This window comes from Oryctolagus cuniculus, chromosome 10 (assembly GCF_051225735.1).
Source record: "Oryctolagus cuniculus isolate XC-2025 breed Fujian yellow rabbit chromosome 10, ASM5122573v1, whole genome shotgun sequence".
Lineage (NCBI taxonomy): Eukaryota > Metazoa > Chordata > Mammalia > Lagomorpha > Leporidae > Oryctolagus > Oryctolagus cuniculus.
Window position 1 is genome coordinate 87,187,050 of NC_142876.1, and position 10,397 is coordinate 87,197,446.

At 43.3% G+C, this 10,397-nt stretch overlaps 1 protein-coding gene across 2 annotated transcripts in view; it reads right to left on the reverse strand.

The window, feature by feature from the left end:
• The window catches only part of ATXN7 (ataxin 7), a 160,759-nt gene that overhangs the window by 148,893 nt on the left and 1,469 nt on the right, over positions 1-10,397 (reverse strand). The gene's annotated exons all lie outside the window — the stretch shown is intronic.

The following is a 10,397-nucleotide window of genomic DNA, read 5'->3' on the forward strand; positions in this document are numbered from 1 at the left end:
GTGCGCCGGCCGCAGCATGCCGGCCGCTGCAGCCATTGGGGGGTGAACCAACGGAAAAAGGAAGACCTTTCTCTCTCTCTCACTGTCCACTCTGCCTGTCCAAAAAAAAAAAAAAAGGGAAAAAATTTAATTGGCAAATAATTAAATTTATGGTTAAACACAGGGATCCATCATGCAGTAGAACACAACATTCATGTAAAATTTTAAATTAACTTAATTTTTCTTTTGAGATTTTTAGAATTCTGCTTCCTCCCACTTCTCACCCTCGTTCTTTCCTCTAGGCAAGTTCTTTAGTGAAGGGTTTAAGAAGCACTGGTACAGGAATCAACTTTCCTTTCCTTAACTTTTACTTTAACTTTTAGCAAACTTTGTTTACTCTAAAAATGTAAACACTCCCGGGCAAGTTACTTAACATCCCTCAGGCTCATTTTTCACACCTTTAAAATGGGTAATGAAAGGACCTGCTTCATACACCTATTATCCTAACAGATAATACACTGTTCCTCACAGCACTTTTAACAGTCATGGCAAACAAAGGACATATGGTTATAGAAACAAAATCAAGGAGCAAGCTACTCCACAGTTAGAAAGACAGCTACAGCATTTTCCATCAAGAAGAGGTATCCACTTCCAATCCCTTGGATCTAATAGATCTGGTGACTTGCCTGGCCGGGTGGCATGTGCCAAAAGGACACCGTGTGGCCTAAACCTCAAAAAGCCTTGCAGCCCTCACCCTTTATGAACTTGATGCCCCTATGTGAGGAAAGTTGGTCTCTCTGCTGAAGCTCAGAGATGTCCCAGCTCCAGGCTTCTACACCATCTCCCTTCAACTTAAGCCTTCAGATGACTGCAGCCACACCTGTGACCTCAGGCCAGGCAATACTAGTGAAAGAAATGCCCAGCCCTAACTGTGAGCAAAGAAAAATGGTTCAAAGTCTTAAGTCACAAGGTTTAGGAGCGAGTTGATACTCAGCAAAACCTAACTGACAGAAACGCTTCAAGAGTTACCACAATATTCCTACATTTTACATTCATAAAAAAAAAAAAATCCACTAACAGGGGCTGGCGTTGTGGCGTAGCAGGCAAAGCCACAGCTTGCGATGCCAGCATCCCCTATGGGCGCTGGCTCGTGTCCCAGATGCTCCACTTTTGATACAGCTCCCTGCTAATGGCCTGGAAAAGCAGCAGAGGATGGCCCAAGTGCTGGGGCTCCTGCACCCATGTGGGAGAACTGGAAGAAGTTCTTGGCTCCTGGCTTCAGCCTGACCAGCACCAGCTGTTGAGGCCACCCAAGGAGTGATGGAAGGAAGGCCTCTCTTTTCGTCCCTCCCTCTTTGTAGCTCTTTCAAATAAATAACTAAATCTTAAAAAAAAAAAAAAAAAAAATTCAGTAACAAACTCTTTGTCTCAATGTCCACAATCAGAAAGCAACTTTGTCATAGTCAGATGTGGTTACACTTCTCTATCTTCACTGCTAGGTCAATGTTTCCAGTACCATATAAACACTGAACTATGTCTCACTCACAGAATGGGGGCGGGGTGGGGGGGGAAGAACACTCTCTAAAGCCAAAATAACTTAAGTGAAACTAAAGTGAAAATTTGCTAAAATTATTATAGTTAAACCACAAGGATGCAGGTGCAAACAGTTGAGTTGAAACAGAAGGTAACTGGCTGAGAAGAAAAAAATGTAACAAAATTGCTGCAATTCATTCAGAAAGGAATAATCAAAACAGAGTCTCCCTTTTCCCAATTTACCACAGGCTGTCAAAAGGAAACGCTTGATTTGGGTCACCATCCATGCAAATATTTACAAAGCACCAACTCTATGCCAGTGAGCTGTTAGCTTCTGAACACTTCTTTTTAAGTAGTGTACAAAGATACCAAGGTGAAGGGTCATGAGTAGGTGAAACTAGTCCACATACCTGTCTTGGTCCAGGTACTTGGTCTGCTTAGAGCATTCAGGCTGATACATGTAGCTAAAACAAGGTTCTGCCTGGAATCACATCTATACCTGGAAGGTGAATGATATTAGCAGCTAATACTATTGTTATTATCATTACTGTTCCTATTATACCCTTATCCCTCCTACCACCTCTTCCCCTCACCCAGTTGTTGATAAAAATCTGCACTCTGGTAAATGTGTGTACCTGATTTAACTTTTCAGAACTTAGAAAAGTATTAATCCCATTTCCTCATCCCAGATGAGGAAACTGAGGCCCTAACTAGATAAAAATAAAAAAACAGGTATCAATTTCATCTTTCTAAAAAGAAGCCAACTGCTAAACGTTTGGAGTTCTAACATATTTTACATATCACATATCTCAATTAAAGGGCAAGCAATTTTTTAGATCACAACTTACTCCTATCTCAAATATTAACTCAGGCCTTTAATATTCCTAATACACTATCACTTAAAGGGGGAAAATATTCTAAAATACCCAATTATGGGGTCAGCGCTATGGCACAGCAGATGAAGTTACAGTTTGCAGTGCCGGCATCCCACTTCCTATCCAGCTCTCTGCTATGGCCTGGGAAAGCAACAGAAGATGACCCAAGTGTTTGGGCCCCTGCACCTACATGGGACACGCCAAAGAAGCTCTTGGCTTCTGGCTACAGATCAGCCCAGCTCCAGCCATTGTGGCCATTTAGGGTGTGAACCAGCGGATGAAAGATTTCTCTCTTTGCCTCTCCCTCTCAAATAAATAAATAAATCTTTTAGGGCTGGCACTGAGGTGCAGGTTAATCCTCGGCCTATGGTGCTGGCATCCCACATGGGCGCCGGTTCTAGTCCTGGCTGCTTCTCTTCCAATCCAGCTCTCTGCTGTGGCCTAGGAAAGCAGTGGAAGATGGCCCAAGTGCTTGGGCCCCTGCACCCGCATGGGAGACCAAGAAGAAGCACTTGCCTCCAGGCTTCAGATGGGCATAGCTCCAGCCATTGCGGCCATTTGGGGAGTGAACCAATGGAAGGAAGACATTTCTCTCTGTCTCTCCCTCTCAGTGTTTGTAACTCTACCTCTCAAACAAATAAATGAAATCTTTTAAAAATAAATAAATCTTTAAAAAAATGCTCAATAACTTCTAGTGGTTTTATTTCCAGCATTATGTGGCTTTGAAAAGTCAAACTCCTAAAAGAGGACAAACTCATTGTAAAACAGGCTAATCAGAAGCTAATGCTGAAAGGTAGAAAAGGAGGCAAAAGCAAACCAATTAGTTAAAGCAGTTATCGGGTCACCAGATCTGTCTCCTACACAATGACCAAAGGAGAAGGGTCAGAGAGAGAAAAGATGAAAGTGAAAGAAGTGGCCCTCAGAGCTTCAGAAACAGCACCTGCAACTACACACAGCATACACACGTACAACCTCTGTACACACCAATCCTGGTGCTGATCTCCAACATAAGAGGCAGCTTTGTATGCTTTATTTACTCAAACATGGGTAGGCCAGGATGCACACTGTCTTAAGTAAGAGGGTTAAGTGAGCAGCCTGAGGGGCCAGTATCAATTACTTCCCTTGCAGGGCATAGGAGGATAAGGGGAACACCGAGCCTAAAACTGCTACAAAACCATCACACACGACAAGGTTCAATCAACAAGCTCGACAAAGAACATATCTAAAAAATTAACTGGTGACACAGTATAACACTTGTGCTAAGAAGGGAAGGTTGCACTATGACTAATAATACCTTACTGACTGCATTTGCATTGCACAGAGAGATGGAGGACCACATTAGAGCAAGTCACCACGTGGAAAGCAACTGTGCACCTTTGTTTAGTGATGCCCCAGATCTACAGGCCTAATACTCGCCTAATTTTCTTTAGGTAAGGAATCAAAAAATTATGGTTCCCAAGCCAAATCTAGTTGCTACCTGTACTGAGCTAAGAATGATTCTACATTTTTAAACACTTAAAATTGTTTTGAAAATAAAATATATTGTGCAATTTAAAATTATTCAATATTGATGCCCATAAACAAAGTGCAAACGGAACACAGTTCCACCCATTCATATCTGTAGTTGCTTTCTCATTTTAATGGCAAAGTTGAAAAGGAGCAGAGATGTAGATAGCTGGTAAAGTTTAAAAAGAAAAAAAAAAAAAGGAGTTAGTTACTATCCGGACCTTGAAAGAAAGCTTGCTGATTTCTGGTCTAGGCCACAGAATCATACAGTTTTTTAATGGATCACAGCTCCAAATCTGTGCACGCTTGTTGGTTTTGGGCCTTGACATTTCCAAAATTTTGTGGTAACTGGCCGGCCTGACAAAGAATACAACTCCACTGTTAATAATCAGGCCGACATTACAGTGCCAGCATCCCATGTGTGCTCCAGTACAAGGCCGGCTGCTCCACTTCTGATCCAACTCCCTGCTGATTTGCCTGGGAAGGCAGCCAAAGATGGCCCAAGTGCTTGGGCCCCTCTACCCACATGGAAAACCTGGATAGGGTTCCAAGCTCCTGACTTCAGCCTGGCCCAGCCTTGGCCAATGCAATTATTTGGGGAATGGACCAACGGATAGAAGATCTGTCTTTGCCTCTCTCTCTGTAACTCTTTCAAATAAACAAACAAATCTTTAAAAAATAGCAATAATTGTCAACAGGTCTACTAGGTGCCTGTGGTAACTAGAAGATGTTAAAGTTTTTTCTGAGTTGAAAGTAGGATGGTGGGGGCCAGTGCTGTGGTGCAGCAGGTTAACGCCCTGGCCTGAAGTGCTGGCATCCCATATGGGCGCCGGTTCTAGTCCCGGCTGCTCCTCTTCCTATCCAGCTCTCTGCTATAGCCTGGGAAGGCAGCAGGAGATGGCCCAAGTCCTTGGGCTCCTGCACCCATGTGGGAGACCCGGAAGAAACTCCTGGCTCCTGGCTTCAGATCAGCACAGCTCCGGCCATTGCGGCCATCTGGGAGTGAACCATCAGATAGAAGACCTCTGTCTCTGACTTTACCTCTCTCTCTAACTCTTACAAATATATACAATAAATCTTAAAAAAGAAAGAAAGCAAGTAGGATGGTACCAGGTCTGTAAGGGGCTGAGGATAAATCTCTGAAAAGTATGAGTGATATCTTCTTCTAAAGATGAGACTGAGGAGTGAGCACCTGACGCAGTGGTTAAGATGCTGCTCAGAACACTCTTATTCCATATCAGAGTCTCTCCAGTTGCAGTACTGGCTCTGCTTCCAATTCCAGCTTCCTGCTTAATGAGCCTGGGAAGCAGCATATCACGGACCAAGTACTTGGGTTTTTGCCACTGGCTTGAGAAACCCAACTATAGTTTCTGGCTCCAGGTTTCAGCCTGATCTAGCCCAACTACTGTTGATATATGAGCTCCCTCTCTCACCCAATCCTTCAAATAAATTAATTAATTACAAAAAAAAAAAAAAAGACTACCACCTTCTGAACACTTACTACAAACCTAAGCCTGAGACTTGGTAGTTTCCTGCATTTACTATTCCATTTAATGGTTATCTGACCCACATTCAGAAAGGCTGACTGGCCCAAAGTGAACACAACCAGTGAGCTCAGGATATGGATGGCCAAACCCAGGTTCAAGTTTAAAAACTTTGTCATAACTATTACCAAATCCAAAGCAAAAGGTGTAAATGCTCACTACAAATAAGTGGAAAGGGAAAAAAAAAACAAACAGAAGAACAAGCTTATTTATTTATTTATTTATTTTTTTGACAGGAGAGTGGACAGTGAGAGAGAGAGACAGAGAAAGGTCTTCCTTTGCCGTTGGTTCACCCTCCAATGGCCGCCGTGGCCGGCGCACCGCGCTGATCCGATGGCAGGAGCCAGGTACTTATCCTGGTCTCCCATCGGGTGCAGGGCCCAAGCACCTGGGCCATCCTCCACCGCACTCCCTGGCCACAGGAGAGAGCTGGCCTGGAAGAGGGGCAACCGGGACAGAATCCGGCGCCCCGACCGGGACTAGAACCCGGTGTGCCGGCGCCGCAAGGCGGAGGATTAGCCTAGTGAGCCGCAGCGCCGGCCTACAAGCTTATTCTTACGGCCATGATTATTTTAAGTATTTTGTTCATGCATTTTACACTTTGGACTCATAATGCTGTTTCTTCATCACTTTCAGATTTATTTTTTTAAAGAGGTAGAGTCATAGAGGGCAAAGGAAGAGACAGAGAGAGATCCTCTATCTGCTGGTTCCAAAGTTACAGGTACAACTTCCATTCAGGAACTTCTGGGGAACTTAATGAGGGTCCCAAAAAGAGGGAGTAATGAAGCATACTCTGGGAGGATGCCCTGGAAACTGCATGTACCTTTTTTTTTTTTTTTTTTTTTTTTTGATAGGCAGAGTGGAGAGAGAGAGAGAGAGAGACAAAGGTCTTCCTTTGCCGTTGGTTCACCCCTCAGTGGCGGCTGTGGCCGGCACACCGCGCTGATCCGAAGCCAGGAGCTTCTCCTGGCTCCCATGCCGGGGCAGGGCCCAAGGACTTGGGCCATCCTCCACTGCACTCCCGGGCCACAGCAGAGAGCTGGACTGGAAGAGGAGCAACCAGGACAGAATCCGGCGCCCCGACCGGGACTAGAACCCGGTGTGCCGGCGCCGCAGGCAGAGGATTAGCCTAGTGAGCCACGGCGCTGGCCGTGCATGCACTTTTAAATTTGAATTTTTTATTTAAAGTATCTGTGAAGAGCAAATGTCAAAAGGAATCTTCCCAATAGAGAGCTATGATGCTGGCCAGTGGCTATTGTTTCTTCCTGCCCAACATTCATGTCTTCTGCTTTGCCAAATGCACTATTTTTTCAATTTCCTCTAAATATTTACAAGAACCACTGAATCCTAAGTCACTTCTTAAAAAAGATTATTTATTTATTTGAGAGACAGAGTTCCCCAAATGAGCACAACAACTAGATCTACACTGAGCCAGGCTGAAGCCGGGAGCTGGGAACTTAATACAGGTCTTTCACGTAGGTGGCAGACACCCAAAGCACTTCAGTCATCACTGATGCCTCCAAGGGTCTGCAAAAACAGCAAGCTGGAGTCAAGAGCTGGAACTGGACACTAAGCCCAGGTACTCCAATGTGGGACACAGGCATCTTAACCAGCCCACCTCTAAGCTATTTTTGAAAATCTTTTACAAATTGCATTAAGAAGGCCAACACTACAGGTAGAGCTGTGGCCTGAAGCACCAGGATCACATATGGGCAGCAGTTTGAGAGCTGGCTGCTCCAATTCCGATCCAGCTCCCTGATAATGTGCCTGGGAAGGCAGCGGAAGATGGCCTAAGTAGTTGGGCCCCTGCACCCACATAGGAGACATGGAGGAAGCGCCTGGCTTCAGATTTGGCCCTGCTCCAGCCGTTGTAGCCAGTGGATGGAGGATCTCTTTGTCTTTGCCTCTCTCTCTAACTCTGCCTTTCAAATAAATAAATAAATAATTTGTTAAAAATTACATTGTGTCACCATCTTCACCATATCTATTTTGAAATAATGTACATCATTATGACATAGCATGAATATACATGTTTGCTGAGACATTAATTAATGACTGTCTTAACCTGGCTTATTCAATCTTTTCCATGGGCCAACAGAGGGGGTCAGAGTTTTATACAGGAAATTTTGACCCAGTAGCTTAACACCTTAACTAGGTAGGAATTATCAAGATGAGTAACTACAGCGTCAGGCAGGTTAAGTAGCTAACGTGATATGAGAACCCAGATTTGAATTTAAGTGTTTGAACTCAGAAATTGTGTTTTCTACATACCAAGTTCTTCCATCCTGCCAAAGCACAAATACATTTTCTTAGAATCATTGTCTCTCAGTCAAATTTGCCAGAGTGGAGCAAAATGAATTATTTATTCCAAGGGCTGGTATCCAGCTCAACTCTGTTCATTTACCATCATTCATTCTACGTGGTCTGAACTTTTAGATGTAATTAAAAACAAAAACAAAAACAGGGGCCAGCATTGTGGCACTGCTGGTTAAACCTTAAGCTGTCTCTTGCGCCACTGGCATCTCATGTGAGTGCCAGCTGGAATCCCAGTGCTCCCCTTTTGATTCAGTTAGCTGCTAACACACCTGGGAAAGCAGTGGAAGATGGCATGACTACCTGGACCCCTGCCACCTGTGCGCAAGAGCAAGACGGAGTTCCAGGCTCCTAGCTTTGGCCTGGCTCAGCTGCGGCTGTTGTAGCCATCTGGGGAGTCAAACAGCAGATGAAATCAATCAATCAATCTCTCTCCATCCCTGTTTCTCTCTGTCCGTCTGCCTTTCAAATAAATAAATCTAAAAACAGACAAAAAAAAAACAAACCAGCCACAGTGCACTCAGGACTAAGCAGGGCAGCAGGTGTGCCCTTTATGTATGTGTATGGCTTATCAACTGACATGCAACGTTTTGCTGAGGGAACAAAACGCACGCGCTTTTGCACTCCAAAATTGCATGAGTAGGCTGAAGGCAACTTTGAAAAGCAAGTTCTGAGCACACAACCAATCTTTTCCTATTTTAAATAACTTTTTATATTTAGGACTATTTATTCTAACTTCCATTGTATTGCATAAAAGGATGTGTCTCTAATTTCCTTTACCTCTTTTGTAACACAACCATAGAACCTCTTCTGAGAAGATACATGTATGCACAAAAAGTTTTGATCACAAATACAGGGGCTTCAGGAATCCTGTGCAATCCATTTATAGACTCTTGGAGATCTACAGACCTCTGCATAACCCTTGTTCTAAAAGCACATTACAGAAATGCCCACTTCATTTCCCAGGATCAGGATAAAGACCATTCTTTTTATTTTCAGAAGGCAAGTATTAAATAAACAAGTTAATATTATTAGCTAGACTTTCATATTCTCAAAGAAACCAAGAATCTAATGACTTGAGCAAATCACTAAATCTAAGGACACACAAGTTCAAAGGCCCCATCAGTTTTGTTACAGCTTAAAACGTGCTGCTTCCAAAACTGTTTCTGCCCTCAAAGAACTTCTTGGAAAATAAACAAACAGTATGGCACAGTCCTTCCTTCTTTACCATTCATAAACTAGCTAAGTATATGAAAACAGAAACAGTGCCAAAATGTATTAAAAGATACTCTTTCACAATACAGCATATGAAGAGAATTAAAACTCTTAAATGTTCAACACACTGTGTTAATGCAATTGGGAGTTAAATTATGTGGCTGACAAACCAGATTTTAGAGAGTTCATAAAGGCTCATAACATGTGTCTCCCACCACTTCAGTCAAGAACTTTCAGGAATGTTTATTTTCAGGTATACCTCAAACTTTAAAGTCCTTCCCATTTCCCTTGGTCATATTACTTTAGACAATCTCTAGCCTTGTCCAACAAAAAATTATGTTACCAAACCAATTTAGAGAGAGTGTTTGGCTGGGACTCCATGTATGAGTAACTTACAGAACGTCTCACAAAAATGTATTTGTTATAGTAGACAGTGATCTTTCTTACAAAAACATTAAAGATTACTTTAAATCACCAGATCCCGTTAAAAATCAGTATTCTAATGATAAGCTCAAGTAACAAGTAATTTACAAAGAATACCATTTCACTACTGGACAAATGCCTTCTTAAAAACTTTTTTTGGGTCGGCGTTGTGCCCAGTGGGTAAAGCCACTGTTTACAACACCGGCATCCATCCTGCTTTGTATCCCACCTGCCCTGGTTCCAATCCAGCTCCTTACTAAATGTCCTGGGAAAGCAGCATGAGATGGCCCAAGTGCTTCGGCGCCTACTACCCATGTGCAAGATCCTGAAGAAGCTCCTGGTTTCTGGCTTTACACTGGACCAGCCCAGCTCCGGTGTTGGTGCCATCTGAGGAGTGATCAGCGGATGGAGGATCTCTCTTCCTTTCTCCCCCTCTCTGTAAACTCTACCTTTCAAATAAATAATCTTTGAAATAAATAAATTTTTTAAAAATCAAGTAAACTCTTTATTTAAAAAACTTATTTCATTTTATTTCAAAGGCAGAGACACAAAGACAAAAAGATCTTCCAAATGCTGGTTCACTACTCATAAGCCTGTAACAGGGTGGGGCCTAGTCAAAGCCAGGAGCCCAGAGCTCCGTATGGGTTTCCCACATGGGTGGCAGGGACAGCACTATTTGAGCCTCACCTGCTGCCTCCCACATTGTGCCTCAGCGAGAAGTCAGAATTGGAAGTGGGAGCAGGTCTCAAACCCAGTCAGAAACGGGATGCAGGCATCAAAAGTGGCTTTTTAACCACTGGCCTAAACACACCACTGCACAATGGTCTTTTTAAACAGGAACTGTTCCCACCAAAATGCCACTTGAACTAGACAATCAACTGACACTTTGAATTCACAACTTGTAGTCCTTAAGATTTAAAAGCAATTCTTCTAGTTAGTGTGTCCTGTGTCCTAAATCCAGGGAAACAGGCAGGGTTTGATGCCTTATAACCCAGCCTTTAGGCCAATA